This window comes from Muntiacus reevesi, chromosome 1 (genome assembly GCF_963930625.1).
Source record: "Muntiacus reevesi chromosome 1, mMunRee1.1, whole genome shotgun sequence".
In the NCBI taxonomy this organism is placed as follows: domain Eukaryota; kingdom Metazoa; phylum Chordata; class Mammalia; order Artiodactyla; family Cervidae; genus Muntiacus; species Muntiacus reevesi.
Genome location: NC_089249.1, coordinates 200,725,895 through 200,741,585, shown reverse-complemented (window position 1 = coordinate 200,741,585; position 15,691 = coordinate 200,725,895). Strand labels below are relative to the sequence as shown.

At 42.8% G+C, this 15,691-nt stretch overlaps 1 protein-coding gene across 1 annotated transcript in view; it reads left to right on the top strand.

The window, feature by feature from the left end:
* The first annotated feature begins 348 nt into the window (after positions 1–348).
* The window catches only part of RAD50 (RAD50 double strand break repair protein), a 257,110-nt gene continuing 241,767 nt past the window's right edge, over positions 349–15,691 (top strand). The window contains exons 1-2 of the mRNA XM_065918132.1: positions 349–472; positions 8,381–8,497. The gene's annotated coding sequence lies outside the window, so the exon portion shown is untranslated. The remainder of the gene's footprint in view (positions 473–8,380; positions 8,498–15,691) is intronic.

Genomic DNA, 15,691 nt, shown 5'->3' with positions numbered 1-15,691 from the left:
GCCAGAAACCCACGAAGCGCCGCGGGCAGTCAGGCTTCGGGCCGGCCTGCAGCTGCGAGGCCCCGACGGGCGCTGAAACGAAAGGCAGATGAGGGAAACGGCGCCAGGGGAGCGAGGCGCCGCGGGCCGCGTAGCCGGCGAGGGAACGCTGCGCCGCCGCGACGTGCGCCAAGGGCTGGCTTATCGGCGCCTCCGGTGGACGCGGCTCCAGCCGGGACGCCGCCGGGACCGCCGAGCGCAGACCCGAGGCCTGGAGCCCCGGCCTCTGGCTGCCGGCCCGCGCCCCGCATTCTCCGCGCACTCGGGCCCGCCTCTCGGCCGTTTTCGCTTTCGCTTTCTTGCCGAGAGCGTTGAGGAAAATGAAAGTGGCAGTGTCCAGAGCCTGCGCGGCAGCCGTCGGGGCGAGGGGCGCACCGTGCGGGGCGCCCAGCCTGGAGCGGGCGAGCCGGAGCCTCAGCCCGCACCCGGCGAGGTAAGCGCAGCCCCTTTCGCGGTCGCCTCGCGGGCTCCTCCTTGCGGACCGCGCGGGCGGGACGCCAGGCGGCCGTTGGACGCTGGCAGGCCCGGCTGGGGGTTCCTGCCGCGGGGTTGGGAGGGCTTGAGATGCGGCACTACTGGGGCTTTCGGGGCTCTGGTCCTCCAGGCCGGGCTGGAAGACCTGTGCGAGTCTCGGACTAACGTGCCAAGGATCTGGCGGCCTGAGGTCGAGGTGGGGCGGGTGCAAGCCAGGCCACCCCTCCCAGCACACATTTTCTTTTCTGTAGAATGCCGCCCCGACCATCCCCCGTCCCGCCCCACCCCCATCCCCACCGAGTTTCGATAAAAATCAAAGTGGGAGGATGTATATAAAATGCTGAGAAAAGTATCTCACCTGAGCCCAGCAGGGAGGAATTAATAATTTACCCCTTCTTACCTATCAAACTCCTCTGTTTCCGCACGCAGCCCCAAACCTCGCTTGTTTGGCTAAGTTTTTCAGATCTGGTGCACTTGCATGCACTTGGGATGCCCTCCAAGCTTGCGACTAGTCTCTTTTGGTCGTAGGTATGGACAGGAGCTAGGCCAGGATACCACCCGCTTCCCAAAGCTCTGTCCAGGTGAAAACGGGCTGACTCTACAGGAGCCCCTATCCATGGCTGGCAGAAACGGTCAGGGATGGGTGCACTGAAACTCAGTAGATCCCAGACAGGACGCTTTCTGTGCAGAGTCCGCCAGCAGAAGGGTGAAAGATGAACGCCCAAGTCTTGTATGCCTGCTCAGAATTGGGCTCCTCCTCAAGGCTGTTGGGACAGTCTCTGCTTTTGGGTGCCCCCCATTCCCTGGCAAGAGAAAATATATATGCAAAACCAGTTGTGTAGATGAGGGAAGACCCTAAGTGTTAGGAGTAAAGTGACTAAATCTGCAGGCACTTGATTTAACATTTGAGTGAAGATGGTTTTTGTAGGCAATACCAAGAACACCACCCCCATTTTACTCAACTTTAGTCTAATTACATGTATCTGATCATAATACCCATTACTGAAAGAAAACTTGAATAACCTTAACTTTGAAAACAGCCTTAACCAAAGATATAGGTCCTTCCTAATTTTTAAAACATGGAGTTCCTCTTTTGTACTCTGCTTCAGGATGGCGGTAAGAATTCACTGTTTTTAGAAAATACCACCTTTATCATGAGCCAGAGAATCAGATTCTTTGATTTTTGCAATGTACTTTCAACAAGCTGTTCCTTTTCTTCGGAATTCCTTAATGTCTCTCTCTTCTCTCTCTCTCCTGTTAACTAAATTTAAGCTGTAATGCATGGTTCTCTCCCTTTCCTCTTCTGTCTGTGGGTGGAGAGGGAGAGGGTTGTAGTGGACACCATCCACAGCATTTTCACCCTGCCAGGTTCTTGCTTTCATGATGGTGAAAACTGAAAGACTCCACTAAAAATCAGGCAAGCCTCTGTCTTCCCCAGTGCCTTCTTTTCTCCTGGCTTTCTTATTCATTGGTTTAGCATGTGATGAACTTTATTACGTTTTTCAGAAGATAGTAATGCGTGGGATTTTATTTTCCGTAGGATGTCAGGACTTCAGAACTAAATTGCTCATACTCTTCAGTTAATGGCACACTCTAATCCTTGGTCTGTTTAGAATCATTTTGTTTTATTTTATTTCCTCCTTTTATCTTCCATTTCTCAACACCCTCACTCCCATGCTTGCATACTTGGGCAGGCATGGTGACATATTTGTTCTTACATCTTTCCTTATATCTTCTCAGAAAATGTGTGTCTTTGGAAGGTATGTGATGTTTTGCTTTTATCTGAATAAAAGGCATCATGTTATAAATCTCATGCTGTTTGCTTCTCTCTTTTTTTTTTTTTGGCCACACTGTGTGGCTTGTAGGATTTTACTTCCCAAGAATCAAACCTGGACCCTTGGCAGTGAGAACGAGGCGTCCTAACCACTGGACTGCTATAATTCCCTCATACTGTTTCTTTTTTTCCCCCAGCATCATGTTTTTAAGTCAAACCATCTTGATATGTGTGAGTCTAACTCATTAGTCCTGGCAGTTGTGTACTTTTCTATCAAGAGTGTACACCACAAATTCTTAACTAGTCTCCTGGGACTAGACATTAGGTGAGCTTCATCTCCTTGCTTCCACAAACAGTACTGCACCAGAAGTTCTCCAGCAAGAACTTCTCTGAGATAGATAGATGGGGAGATAGATTGCTAATTTTGGAATACTTGTATGATGTCATTTACTAAAAACTGCTGCTTTGGGCTGCAGAATGGCTTCATCGGTTTTCTCCCATCAGGAGTTCGTGAAGGGTCCCTTTTCCATCATCTGCCAGCACTTAGTATTATCTAATTTACTAATTTTTTGTCAAACTAGTAAGTTAAAGCATTTCTGTTTTCGTTGAGCACCACATATTGTTCTGCCACTTGTGAATTGCCTATTTGTCTCGTTCGCTCTTCCTTTAGGTTTCTGATATTTTTCTGTCTGGGTTTCATTTTGATCCTTATATATTGGTATGGTCACTAAAATGTTAATCCTTCATGGAATGGCAGTGTTATAAATCATCCCCTAGTCTGGTCACCCATCTGTTAACTTTATTTATGATCTTCATTTATTATTACTATTAGCACCTTTATTAAGATATAATTTACGTACCATAAAATCCACCCATTAAAAGGATACAGTTCAGTGGTTTATAATATATTTGCAGGAGGTGTAACTATCTCCATAATCTAATTTTAGAACATTTGTGTTACTTCATTAGCAATCACTCTCCAGCAGCCCTTAATATTCCCCTCTCCAGCCCTAGGCAAGCACTAATCTACTTTCTGCCTCTATATTCTTTTTTTTTTTTTTTCTGCCTCTATATTCTTGCCTTTTTCAGGCATTTTATATAAATGAGATTGTATAATATGTGGTTTGTTGTGACTGGCTTTGTACACTTAGAGTAATCTTTTGGAGGTTTATCCACATTATATTATGTATCAGTAATTTGTTCCTTTTTATTGCCCAGTATATTCCATCCTGTGGCTATCCTGCATTTTGTTTATCCATTTATCAGTTGATGGACATTTAGATTGTTTTTGCTTTCTGGCTATTATGAATAATGTTTCCGTGAACACCCACGTACAAATTTTTGTGTAAGCATATATTTTAATTTCTCTTGGGTATATACCTATTAATAAAAGTGGAATTGCTGGATCATATGGTGTGTCTGTGTTTACACTTCCAGTTTGTACATGCAAAGTCACTTCAGTTGTGTCTGGCTCTCTGTGACCCTATGGACTGTAGCCTGCCAGGCTCTTCTGCCCATGGGAATCTCCAGGCAAGAATACTGGAGTGGGCTGCCATGCTGCCATACTTTTCCCAAGTAGCTGCAACATTTTACATTCTTACCAGCAGTGCATGAGTGTTTCAATTTGTCTATATCCTCACCAACATGTGTATATTTTTTATTATAGCCATCCTAGCAGGTGTAAATTTCTAGCTCGTTGTGGTTTTAATTTGCACTTCCTGGATGACTAATGATATTGAGCATCTTTTAATGTGCTTATTAACCATTTGTATATCTTCTTTGGAGTAATGTCTGTTCATATCTGTTTGGAAAATTTGATTGTATTTGTTACTGAGTTGTGTTATTTATATATTGTTTCTTTTTTCTGACGACATCTGAAATCATCAAGGTGTCTTTGGCTCCATTCTTTTCTCCTTAATTTCATTCAGTGACTTGGAATTCTGTATCCTATTAGGAGCCCTAAGCATAGGTAAACATTTTCCTACAAATGCTAAAAATTAATTAAAATATCCAATTTCATCCCAAACATAAGAAACATTTTAGCATGTTTTTAATTCTCTTCTTCTCCCACAGGCACATGCACATGAGTGTGTCTGCCTGAGAATTATTGAAATAATCTGGAAGCTTCTTATTGTTATTAAATCTTCATGCTTCAAAATACATTTTTATTTTTCTATTTTAGAAGTCTTTTCTTAAGAATTGCATTAATTTGTAGCATATTTGCAATTACCTATCACACCAAGATAGGAAGGCTTGAACGTATATTTATTTTAGAGTTTTGATTGACATACTGAAAATTTTTAGTGATTTGTGTCTCAAGAGTAGTACCTCTCTGGGTCTCTTTATTTCTCAAAAGTATTATGTGGAATCCATGCTATTCTGATCCTCATTTGACCTTTGCCAGAACAAAAGCATTCTAAAATATTGGCAAATGCTAAAGTCACTTCCTCGTATTTTACTGAGTTTACTTTAGCTTGGTTAAACCAAGTGCAATATCAGTTTTGCAATATCACTAGCTGAAAGTTTATATAATTGCCTTCCCCCCTGCGTCAGAAACTGACCAGAGGAATATGAAAATAGCTTTGAAAAATTCAGCTGCTGAATATCTTATACCAGAAAGCTAAACATTTTTGTTTATGACAGTATTTGAGGGTGAAGTAAATCAGACACTCTAATAGTAAAACTATGGTAAAACTGACTTGGATGGAGTTTATCAAAACCTTCTTAAAGTGTCCATATGTTTTTATCCCAGTAATTCTACTTTCAGCATGTATCCTAGAACACATTTGCCTTTGGGCTTTTTTCAGGTGGTACGGGGTATAATTCTAGGTGGGGTATATTTGCAGCATTACGTAACACTGACTCCCATGGTGAGAAAGTTATTCCTCTGGTCGATTCCTTTCCAATCTTCTGATCAGGGGAAGGAGAAAAATCTCAGCTTGGTACAAGTATGTCTTTAACACCGTGTTAAGCCTTCCAAATCTCCCACTTGATATGAAAGGATGTGCAAAGCGATAGCAATATCAACTATGTTTTCATGACACCATTGTGTTTTCCATTGTACTTAGTCTTATGACTGCCTTCATTTATGACATTTAATGCTGGCTTTCCATTTACAGTAGTAAATAAGGTTTGCTTTTAAAACATTTATCTAAGGGTAGAAATGAGTTGATTTAAAGAGAAATGTTAAGTACAGTATATATGACATTTAATTATGGAAAAATAATAATAGTGATGTATGGATGGCTGAAAGGTGTGAAACACAACCCTGAAAAATAATCTGAGCTTCAGACACAGATTTTAAGTGAGGAGGTTTTTTTATAGATGGGGCTGTTCCTCCCTGTCTGACTTCTGTTATAATGAAATTAGAAACCAGTCAGTTGTCCAGCAGTTAGGGATTAATTAAGAGATTTTGATACCACGAAAAAATAGTGATAGAATAGTGCCAACTGTTGAAAGTATATTTAATGACATGGAAAAATTGTATACTATTAGATAAAACAAAGCTGGTTGCAAATATGCACAGTATGCTAATATTGTTAGAAAGTGTATGTTTGTATGTATGTCTGTGTGTGAGAATCTCAAAAATTATTAGAAGAAATATTTACAAATAAGTTACCTCTGAACCATTGGGACTACAGCAAGTTTTTGGTTTTTTCCACTAATAAACATGTCACTTTTGTCAACAGAAAAACGGTTTATACAAATAACTGTTCTAAAATGAACCCATTTGAACGTTCAGGACTGCCTGGTATTTTGGCGTCTATAGGCACTCCTGCGTCCTTGTATGTATGCTCCAAGAATCCAGCCTGGTCTCTGTGGTCCGCAGAGCCACAAGAGGTTGACAGGACTTGCTTGTTACCACTCAGTGTCCTCCAAGGTACTTCTTAGTGTGTCTATATTTATACTTTTGGAGTAAAACAGAATATATCTAAAATTCCCTGAAATAATTTTTATTGCCTCTTCTTCTCAGTAGCCCTATTAGGTTGGGCCAGATTAGAATCCCACTTTCTTAGCGAGTCTGAATCATTAGATAGGAATGGAGGAGATGGTGAGAGAGGGTCTCCTAGTTTTCTCCTTTATTCTCTTTCTGTAATTTCTGCATTATTCTACTGACCATGAAATTTCTACATGTTTGGTAAAACCATGTTTCTGTTTCACGTGGGTTTAAGATATGTATATTTAAATTTTGGATGCCTCCTTTCCAGGATTACAAAATCTCTCTTAGGAAGAAAAAAAGGTTCCCAGCAAGGCCTCATGCTTGGCCAGAACACTTGCTACTTTTTTCCTGGTAGAAATTCCTAGGTTGTTACTTCTTAGAGCATATTCCTGGAAGTCCCTGGACTTCTTTGTGGGAAAGGGGTTGGCAGGTCCCTGTCAATTGAACAAATGGTGTCTGTGTCTGGTCTTACAGCCCTGTGCAAACTTGCTCCTTCTGCAGAGGGTGGTGTTCTCTGCCTAGGGTGAGCCGGGCAGGTCCTGAGCCTAAAGAAAGCCTGCTTCAGCATTCTAGTAATGTCTGGAACTTGACTGGCCAATACCTCCCCTCCTGGGGTCCTTCTGCTCCTCTTCACCTCTCTGCCACTGCTGTTGTTCAGGCTCTCCCATCTCTTGTCTGGGGGACACAGTGACCTCCAGCTGGTCCCTGCCTCCACTTCCCCTTACTTATAATCTGTGTTTTACAGAAGCCAATGTGTAGTAGTGTATTGTTGTTATAACAAATGAACACAAAATTAGTAGCTTTTAACAATCCAAATGTATTATGTTACCATTGCAGAGTTTTCAGAAGTGCTCTTTTCCTTCTGGAGCTCCTGGAGGAGAATCATTCTGTTGACTTTTCCAGCTTCTGGAGGCTTCCTGTATTCCTTGGCTCATAGACCCTTCCTCCACCTCTAAACTAACAAGTGTTTCTCACGCTGAAACACTCTGACACTCATCTTCTGAATCTCACTTTGCCTCCCTCTTACAGGGACACTTGTGATTCCATTGGGTCCACCTGGACAATCTCCCCATCTTGAGATCCTTAATCATATCTCCAGTGCTCTTTTTGCCTTTGTAAGGCAATATAGTCATAGCTTCCCGGGATTTAGATGTTGACTTCTTTGGCGAGACCATTAGACCATTATTCAGTCTACACCATAATGTAATCGTTTAAAAACACACTCATCCAACCATGTTACTTCTCTGCCTAAGGCCCTGGTGTGGTGCTTTCCTCAAAGGATAAGGACCTCCTGTGGCTGGAAGTGCCGTGCAAGGGCCACAGCCCTGCTCCCCTCCTTCCATCTCCCATCTCCCCACTCTGCCTCTGCCCTGCTGTCTGTGATCCAGCCTTTGCACATGGTCTGCTTTATTACCAAGGGTGCTTCTTCTTCTCCCACTCCATCCCAGGTTATTGAGCTCCCTAAGATGCTCTCACTGGGACCTGTGCCGTTCTGCTATCACACCTACTACAGGTTAACATCTTTGCTTTTACTTAGGTGATCATATGCTTCTTCTGTACAACATTTATCACCTCCTCTATTGTGGCTTCCCTTCACCAGAATGGAAGCTCTGTGAGAGCAGGGACTTTGTCTTTTGCGTTCATGCCGTTATTCCCAGGTCCTAGAGCAGCGTCTGCTCCATAACGGGCATTTGATAAATATTCAGGGGATGGATGATCTGGGGGATGTTCAGAATCTGTCCCAGAGTTTTCTTATCTGACCCTTCTTTGAAATCAGGTATTACCAAGTTTTTCATTTTAGTTATTCAGCTTAACTCAATAATCAGGCAAATTGGCAGAGACCTCCTAAAACATCCACCCAATTTTTATGAGGATTAAATGAGCTAATAAATATAAGGCATTCAGAGCAATGTCTGGCACATGGTGAGCCCCGTATAAGGGTTTGCTGATATCGGTAAGATGTACTTGAGCCCTTAATTGTTTAGAATTTTTACCATGTCTCAGCTCTGTGGTGGGATCCCAGATGCAGAACTGAGTGAGTTCTTCTGTTTCTTGCACCTGGACAGGACCCAGGTGTTTCAGCCCAGGCAGGAGGGCTTCAGGTGGGTGATTTGAGCCATAACTTGTGTTTTTTTTTTCTGTTTTGCCTGCAGATGGCGGTAGGCCCTGGACTTCCCTGCACTGCAGGGAAGTGATGAGGCTGAGCAGCAGAGAAATAAGAAAATGGACTCCCTCCTCCTGAAGACAAGAATGCCAGCCACCAGCCATGGGTGAGCTTCCAGCTTGACCAGAGTTTTTCTCTTATTTGTTCCACATTATTGGTGGTTGTTGTTATATAGGATTGGTATAGACCACACTTGTTTGATTTTGAGGTAGTTTGTTGATTTTCACAGTTTGTTTATAAAAACAGAAAAGCAATAGCAGTGAAACCAGAAATATTCCTGGAATGTTACTGGACTATATTACTGGAATATAAGGGAATGGAGGGCCAGGTGGTCATCCTCTGCACTGGGAGTGTGGTATCCCTTCACTTATGCTCCTTGGGCCAGCCCCTTTTGTCATCCTGGGAGCTGGTACCCACCCAGGCAGACCCTTTAATTCGGCAAGTGTGTGGTAGGTTGGAAATACGCGGTGTTCTCTGCGTGGACTTTGTGGTCCTTTTTGCAGCTGCTCACTGGGCACGTTGTTCCTGCACTGCTGGAGAGACACCCCTGGTCCAGGAAGGCCCAGGGTTCCTTTCTCCTCACCCTGACCTTGTTGCCCCCACAGAGGGCTTCTCCCTCTGGTCTCCCCCCAATCCCACGTTGGGTAATTTCACAGCTCTCGTTTATCTGTCCTAAAACCACCATTAGTGTTGTAATCTGAGCAGTTGGAGTAGGGATTGTTTCTGTTCTGTTTTACCCCCATTTGTGAGATTTGTCCTCAGCAGGCAGTAATTCTAAGTTTTATATTTGGTAATAATAATACTTTCTGTCCGTAACGCTGAGGACTGCTACCCCACTTCTTGGCATTCTGATGGGGTCTCGCAAAGGCCTTCCTTGATTTTCAGCATCTGCTAGGTATGGTGGTGTCCTTCCCTGAGCTGCAACCCCTTCGGAGCCCTGCCTGACAGGAGTCCCGGGACATCTTCCCTCTCGGTGTCACAAGTCTTTGCGAGGAACTTGATGTTCCCTCGACCTTCACCGCAATCCGCGCCAGCTTTGCCTCAAGCCTCTGTGTGTTAGGCATATGCCCCATGGTTTACAGCTTATTCAGCCTCCCTGCAAACTTGGTCAAATAAGTGATACAATTCATTTGTTTCGAATGTGGAAGCCAGGACTCAGAGATTAGATTACTTTCAGAGCGAAAATGTAACAAGTCAGAGTGGCAGCCCAAGGTCTCTGAAGCTCTTGCCTGTTATCAGAAACTTGGGCTGCGCCTTCCCTGATAGCTCAGTGACAAAGACTTTGCCTGCCAGTGAAGGAGACATGGGTTCCACCTCTGATCTGGGAAGATCCCATATGCGGCAGAGCAACTAATCCCCTGCACAACTATTGACCTGTGTGCCGCAACTACTGAAGCCCGTGTGCGCTAGAGGGTGGCCCCTGCTCGCTGCAGCTAGAGAGAAGCCCGCCCTGCACCGAAGACCCAGTACAGAACCCCCAAAATAAATAAAATTATTATTTTTTTAGTTAGACTGGCCACTTACAGGTAGAAGATGAATTATATTTGCATACGTGTATCTGTAATATACTTCTTTTTTCATATTTTATTTAACCTGAACTGTTGGCACACACTGGTAAAGTTTGCCTTTATTACTGTTTGCCTTATGTGCATCATTATGTGTACCAGTTGATTCAGGGTAGTTCAGTAGTTCATCTGAAGAACCTGTAACCTCCATAAATTGGAAAGGTTTGATTTCAAAAATCTGAAGTCTTCCTCTGCACCTGGGAGGTTTGGTGACCTGTTTGAGGAGGAACAAACGGACAAACTCTAAGCATAAATCTTTCTCAGCCTAGTTCTAATAAAACTGACACAACTCAAGTCTAAGTTGTTGTCAAGATCAGCTGTTTTATAAACCAAGTCACTAATAAGTACTTGCTAATATCTGAATGTTTTAAAATATTACAGTTAAAACTGTGGTCCATGAAAGAAAAGCTGTCCTTTGTCCTGTGGGACTGCTTTAGGGCACTTATCCTCAGGCCACTCAGGACAGCCTTGAGAACAGATTAATTCTGGGTGTTTCAAACTGATAGTTTTATACAGCAGTCTCAGAAATCACAGTCACTGACTTGGGATTGTGGAGTACTTTTTCTGTGTCCACTTTTTAAAAAATTTTTATTGAAGTATAGTTGATTTAGAATGTTGTGTTAGTTTCCTCTGTACAGCAAAATGGGTTATACATATATATATATATATATATATATTCAGTTATACATATGTGTATATTTTTCATATTCTTTTCCATTATGGTTTATCATAGGATATTGAATATAGTTTCCTGTGCTATATAGTAGGACCTCGTTATTTGTATATTTTGTATATATTAATAATTGTTTGCATCTGCTAATCCCAACTCCCCGTCCTTCCCTCACCCATGCCCTCCCTTCTTGGCAGCCACAAGGCTGTTCTCTATATCTGTGAGTCTTTCTGGTTCATAGATATGTTCATTTGTGTTATATTTTAGATTTCACATGTAGGTGATACTGTATGTTATTTGTCCTTCTCGTTCGGACTTATTTCACTTAGTATGATAATCTCTAGGTTTACCCATGTTGTTGCAAACAGCATTATTTTATTCTTTATGACTAATACTCCATGGTATATACATGGCATATCTTCTTCATCCATCCAAAGACAGTTGGGTGGACAGGTAGGTCGTTTTCGTGTCTTGGCTATTGTGAATAGTGCTGTTATGAACATAGGGGTGCGTGTATATTTTTGAATTATACTTTTTTCTGGATATATGCCAACGAAAGGAATTGCTGGATCATGTGACAACTCTGTTTTTAGTTTTTAGAGGAACCTGCATACTATTTTCCGTAGTGTTTGCACTAATTTACATTCCCGCCAACAGTGTCAGAGGGTTCCCTTTTCTCTACTCCTTCTCCAGCATTTGTTATTTGTAGATTTTTTTTTAATGATGGCCATTCTGACCAGTGTGAGATGGTACCTCACTGTAGTTTTGATTTACGTTTGTCTAATAATTAGCGACAATGAGCATACTTTCTTTGGAGAAATATCTATTTAGGTCTTTTGCCCACTTTTCAGTTGGGTTGTTTGGGATTTTTTTGTTATTGAGTTGTATGAGTTGTTTGTATATTTTGGAAATTAGGCTGTTGTTGGTCATGTCATTTGCAAATATTTTCTTCCAGTCCATAGGTCATCTTTTTGTTTTGTCTGTTATTTCCTTTGCTGTTTGATTAAGATCCATTTGTTTATTTTTGCTTATTTCCATTGCCTTGGAAGACCGACCCAAGAAACCATTGGTGTGATTTGTGTCAGACAATGTTTTGCCTGTGTTCTTTTTGAGGAGTTTTATGGTGTGATGTCTTCTTTATGGTGTCGTGTCTTCTTTTTAAGAAACAGCTTTATTTAAATATAGTTCTCTGGTGCACTGGGAGGACCCTGAGGATTCGGGTGGGGAGGGAGGTGGGAGGGGGGATCGGGATGGGGAATACGTGTAACTATATGGCTGATTCATGCCAATGTATGACAAAACCCACTGAAATGTTGTAAAGTGATTGGCCTCCAACTAATAAAATAATATTTAAAAAAAAAAAAAAAATAAATAAATAAATATAGTTCTCATACTGTGCAATTCACCTATTTAAAATGTACAGTTCAGTGGTTTTTAGGATGTTCATGGAATTGTGCATTCATCACCAAAGTCAACTTAAAACCTTTTTCATTACCCCTAAAAAAAACTCTGTACCCCTAATTATTGCCTCCCCAATCTCCCCATTTCCCCCAGCCCCTGAAAACCACTAATCTACTTTCTGTCCCTATAGATTTGCCTATCCTGGATCATATGAATAAAACCATACAATATGGGGTCTTTTGCATCTGGCTTCTTACACTTAGCTTGATGTTTTCAAGGTTCATCCACATTGTAGCATATGTCAGTATTCCATTCCTATTCGTTGCCAAATAATATTCCATTGTATGGGGATACCACATTTTATTTATTCATTCATCATTTGATGAATGTTAGGGTTATTTCTATTTGGGGGCTATTACAAATAATGCTGCAGTGACCATTTTTGTGTACAGGGTTTGTGTGAACTATGTTTTGTGACTCTATAAGCTGTAGTGACCAAGTCCTATTTTTAAAAGTATGATAAAGGAAAAGAACTAAGTTGATGCTGTTTGAAATTTAAAGGTACATTTTCTTCGTGTCGATGTAGAATTGCATTCAAAAAGATTATCTAATACCAGGTTAAAATCAAAAGATATGATATCTAATTCTTCTCTTGATACTCTATCTCTTGAGTTTTCTTTTTTTTTTTTATTAGTTGGAGGCTAATTACTTCACAGCATTTCAGTGGGTTTTGTCATACATTGACATGAATCAGCCATGGAGTTACACATATTCCCCATCCCGATCCCCCCTCCCACCTCCCTCTCCACCCGATTCCTCTGGGTCTTCCCAGTGCACCAGACCCGAGCACTTGTCTCATGCATCCAACCTGGGCTGGTGATCTGTTTCACTATAGATAATATACATGCTGTTCTTTCGAAACATCCCACCCTCACCTTCTCCCACAGAGTCCAAAAGTCTGTTCTGTACTTCTGTGTCTCTTTTTCTGTTTTGCATATAGGGTTATCGTTACCATCTTTCTAAATTCCATATATATGTGTTAGTATGCTGTAATGTTCTTTATCTTTCTGGCTTACTTCACTCTGTATAATGGGCTCCAGTTTCATCCATCTCATTAGAACTGATTCAAATGAATTCTTTTTAACGGCTGAGTAATATTCCATAGTGTATATGTACCACAGCTTCCTTATCCATTCGTCTGCTGATGGGCATCTAGGTTGCTTTCTCTTGAGTTTCTAAGTGGTATCTTTTAATATTCTTTAAAAACACACAAGAAAGAAATATGCATTGGTCCTTAGGTCTTACTTGAGACAATGTAGAATTAGTTTACGTGGGGAGTTAAGCAAGTACTTTTTTCCAGATGTATTTAGTAGATGAGTGGGGGAAGCAGAGGCATGGGCCAGAGAGAGGAACAAGGCAAGAGGAAAATCTCAGGTGATGTTGCTCAGCTTCCCCAGGGCTCACCCCCCCGGCCACAGGGCGCTGGCCAGTCATACTTAGTGTGTGTATTGCTTGCTCTCTGGGTGTTGTGCTCCACGGCTGAGTGCTTCTGTGTCCAGTTTCACTCTGCTTCTGACTCACAAAGCTCTGGTGTTGAGCTGTTGGTTTTTAGTAAAAGCAGGTGTTAGAAAGAATATGCTGAAGGGTGAATCAGCCCCTAAGGGTCTTTGATAGACATGGTCCTAAAAAACACTTCCTGTCTGTTTGTTGTGTGTGTGTGTGTGTGTGTGTGTGTGTGTGTGTGTGTGTGTTTAACACCAGTTAACAGTTTTCAGTTTAACTGTGTTTTCCTTCCTGAAATCTTGAAGTGAGACTAGTCCTTGTGATTTATTCAATGCATTGTTTTTAGGGAGTTCTTTTACTTGTCAAGTCTGGGTTGGAGGTTGAGGTGGTTTTTTTTTCCCTTTCCTTGGGTAATAGAGGTAATATTGGGGAGCATTTTAACTGAATTCTAACTTCAGATGAGTCAGCAAGAATTTTTATGTATTATTTAATGCGATCAGTCCTGAGTGTTCATTGGAAGGACTGATGCTGAAGCTGAAACTCCAGTACTTTGGCCACCTCATGCAAAGAGTTGACTCATTGGAAAAGACCCTGATGCTGGGAGGGATTGGGGGCAGGAGGAGAAGGGGACGACAGAGGATGAGATGGCTGGATGGCATCACCGACTCGATGGGCATGGGTTTGGGTAGACTCCAGGAGTTTGTGATGGACAGGGAGGCCTGGTGTGCTGCGATTCATGGGGTCACAAAGAGTCGGACACGACTGAGCAACTGAACTGAACTGAACTGAACTGAGGGAGGAGACATCATAAGAGAAGAGACAGTTGCCCTCAAGGATCCCACATTCTGCTTGGAGAGTCAAAACTTTGTTCCTATCTGTTAACATGCAATACTTACACCAGTGAGTGCCCAGAAAAGCCCATGTTGGGGAGACTTCGTGATGCCTGCCCCTGGGCTTAGGTTGACTCTGGTAGGGAGAAGAAGGTGGGTGGTAGCCCCAAGTGCGCAGGTATGAGAAGGAGCAGGAGTGTTGGAGGAAGACAGAGGGACCATACCTGGTACACTGGGTTGACTGGATTTTGGTGATGGTGGGATCTGATGATCAAGCCAGGGAGTTTGACTTAATATCACAAAGAGTAGGAAGTAAAGGCATTTGAACAGGAAGACAGGCTTACTATATAAGGGGGGGACATTTTTTCCATTTTGCACCTGAGAAAAGCAGTGTTTTTCAAATGTTGTCTTTTCAAATGACTCTCCAAAATCACATGGTTGGCGGAGGTTGGGTCTTCCAGAACCCAGAGTTCACACACACACACTTGCGTCTACACTGGCCTGCCTTATCTGCAGAGCACAGGCTGGTCTCCAGTTCACGAAGGCTTCCCCCAACCCTGACCTCATGTGACCCTCTGAATCTGTACATGGCTGCATTTGTTTGTGTCACTCGCTGGGCTGAACCGGTCCAGGGGAGAAAGGAGACTTTGGGCAACTCACTTGCCAGCCTGTCTGAGGCCCTGGGAAAGCAGGGACAGGAACCTAGCCAGGCCTTCATGGTCTGCACAGCAACAGCCCAGACAAGTTCCGAGAGCTGCAGAGACTGATAGGGGAGTTTTGGAGGTACAGGTCCCCAGGCATGTCTTCCCTCCAAAGTGGGAGCCACAGGGCTGATCAAGATCTGGGCAGGGTGACAGCACAGCTGCAACCAGAACACAAGTTGACTCTTGCTGCTACCTTAATCCTCCACCGCAGGCCAGAGAATGTGAGGACCTGTGTTGAAGTTTTCCATTCATTCCTTTGTTTATTCCTTCATAAAGTATTCGGCAAATAGCTAAGCACTTTAAAGATGTCAGTCTGTGAGATTACAGCAGTAAACAAAACAGCCTGCTTTCATGGAGCTTGCAGTCTGATTCTGGAGACAGGCAATGCCTTTTTTTTTTTATATATATTTGTTGTTGGCTGTGCTGGATGTTCATTGCCATGCGGGCTTTTCTCTAGTTGCCCAGAGTGGAGGCTACATGCTAGTTGCGTTGCAAGGGTTTCTCATTGCGGTGGCTTCTCTTGTTGTGGAGCACCCCTCTAGGTCGTGGGGGCTCAGTAGCTGCGGTTCATGGGCTCTAGAGCACAGGCTCAGTAGTTGTGGCGCACAGGCTTAGTTGCTCCATGGC